This window comes from Chiloscyllium punctatum, unplaced genomic scaffold, assembly GCF_047496795.1.
Source record: "Chiloscyllium punctatum isolate Juve2018m unplaced genomic scaffold, sChiPun1.3 scaffold_786, whole genome shotgun sequence".
Classification (NCBI taxonomy): Eukaryota; Metazoa; Chordata; class Chondrichthyes; order Orectolobiformes; family Hemiscylliidae; genus Chiloscyllium; species Chiloscyllium punctatum.
The window spans coordinates 5,001-7,500 of NW_027310520.1; the positions used below are offsets into that span (position 1 = coordinate 5,001).

General features: G+C 63.1%; 1 non-coding gene across 1 annotated transcript; it reads right to left on the reverse strand.

Annotated features, from left to right (window-relative positions):
* Positions 1 to 615: 615 nt before the first annotated feature.
* LOC140473942 (5.8S ribosomal RNA) lies at positions 616 to 769 on the reverse strand. The gene has a single exon (XR_011958722.1). It is a non-coding gene; the product is annotated as a 5.8S ribosomal RNA (ribosomal RNA).
* Between the last annotated feature and the right edge of the window lie 1,731 nt (positions 770 to 2,500).

Consider the following 2,500-nt stretch of genomic DNA (forward strand, 5'->3'; position numbering starts at 1 on the left):
GGCACTCGGCGCCAGCAGGGGAGACAGGATCAGACGCCCCGCCGGCCACTTAAGGCCGAGGACGAACCACGAGACGGGCGGCTGCAGCAGCGGGCGGCCTGCAGCTCCCAGCACTCTCAATCGATCAACCATCGAGTCGGGTCAGCGTGTCAAACCGGCGAGCTCCACGGTCAGGCCGGCGGCGCACCAGCACCGGACCTCCGCGGCTCCCTTCACTCTTTCCACTGCCAGCCAACCGAGAGACGGACCCAATGCGGACGTGCAGAGCTTAGGCAGACCCCCCACTGGAGGCTCAACACTTCGTGGCAGCTCCGTGTCCCAGAGACCAGGAGGGTTGGCACACACACACAGTGTGAACCACCGACAGCCATTCTGGGACCGGTGACAGCCGTGCTGGCCCCACTGCCACGACACAGACGGACGCCAGGCCGCGCTCCCCGGCGGGGGGATGGCGTCGAGCCTGACGAACGGAATGTGCAGGGTGGGGGGGAAAGGCCAAGCGCTCCGACGCCGGAGGGCTCCGGAGTCTGAACTTAGGGGGACAAAGAGGACGGGTCCTCTGCGACACCCCAGCCGCGCTCTCGCCAGCCAAGGCGAGTGCGATTGATTGCCAAACGACCCTCAGACAGGCGTGGCCCCGGGAAGAACCCGGGGCCGCAAAGTGCGTTCAAAGTGTCGATGATCAATGTGTCCTGCAATTCACATTAATTCTCGCAGCTAGCTGCGTTCGTCATCGACGCACGAGCCGAGTGATCCACCGTCAAGAGTTGTCTGAGTTTGTTTTAGGTCTCTCCCTCGCCAGAGGAAAGCGACCCGGACCGCACATACGCTCCCCACCTTGAGCTACAGCCACCTGCACGCCGGCTGTGCGGGCGGAGCAGGGTGGCGTGAAGCGATGGGGAGCACCATCCTGGTGCGGCCCGCAGAAACATACGTCTATTGGGGGGAGGAGGACAGGGCGCCCAAGAGGCGATGCGTGCCCCAACGCACCGCAGCGACGGAGGCAGGATCACCGCCACCATGTCGCCCGCCTAGTATCACGAGGCGTGCAGCAGCTTTGCCCTAGGAAAAGCAGAGGCGGGAACGGGCACCGGCCATCGGTTCGGCAGCGTCACTGACGCGTGCACGTGGCGGCGTGTCGGCGAGCGGACTTCCTGCGAGGAGGCGGGGGCGGCACTCGCCCGAGCAGACGCCCGCCCGGCCCAGCCACCGCCGAGGTGGACTGGGAGTCGCGGCAACGGCTCGTCATACTCGTTCCCACACTCACAGCGCAGCTTGCCCGCAAGCCACCGACCACCGATCGACGCCAGGCGCCCCGACCGAGAGCGGGATCGCTCGTTCGCCCTGCTGGCAGTTCGCTGGGGATCACTACTGCACGGAGCTCGGAGACCGACGGGCGGCAACTCGAGAGTCTTTAAACCACCACCCCCATCCCGCAAGTGCAAAGAGGCTGTATACGCACAGACGGGTGAGGGGAATAGGTACCCCGTCGGGTTTGAAGGGAGCGTGACTAGATAGCAACGATGTAAACCCAGCCGATTTGGGAGCGAAAGACCGGCGCCTGCATCACCGGCTTCGTTTCCCGTGGCTGGAGAGTACACCGAAACCCTCCGTCTGTCGCGAGCTCCCGACGACGCGGTGCCGCCAAGCAGCAGGGCCGGACCTGGTGTGGCTCCCCTCGTCGATCACAGACCGGTCGGCACTACTGACGAGACGGTGGAACGGGCTTCGCCCCTTGTGACGAAGGGTGATGCGAACCCGCCCGCCCGCGTGCGTTCGGGGTGGACTCGGCAAACGGAGATTTGAAATCGGAAAGTGTCCTCCTGCCCCGCGCAGGTAGGCGCCCAACAGTTGTGGGGGGTTTGGCGGTGACCACGGCTGCAGGGCCTGCTACCCCGACGAGCTCTCCTGCTGGCCCCGAAACCACCCTCGCGAGACAAGTTGAAACGGAAACGGGCGTACCCCCAAGCCGACGATCCTTTCTTATTTGTTACTTTTTTTTTCACTTGCTCGAGTTGTGGCGATTTGGCGGTGACCACGGCTGCAGGGCCTGCTACCCCGACGAGCTCTCCTGCTGGCCCCGAAACCACCCTCGCGAGACAAGTTGAAACGGAAACGGGCGTACCCCCAAGCCGACGATCCTTTCTTATTTGTTACTTTTTTTTTCACTTGCTCGAGTTGTGGCGATTTGGCGGTGACCACGGCTGCAGGGCCTGCTACCCCGACGAGCTCTCCTGCTGGCCCCGAAACCACCCTCGCGAGACAAGTTGAAACGGAAACGGGCGTACCCCCAAGCCGACAGAGATCCTTTCTTATTTGTTACTTTTTTTTTTCACTTGCTCGAGTTGTGGGGGTTTGGCGGTGACCACGGCTGCAGGGCCTGCTACCCCGACGAGCTCTCCTGCTGGCCCCGAAACCACCCTCGCGAGACAAGTTGAAACGGAAACGGGCGTACCCCCAAGCCGACGATCCTTTCTTATTTGTTACTTTTTTTTTTCAC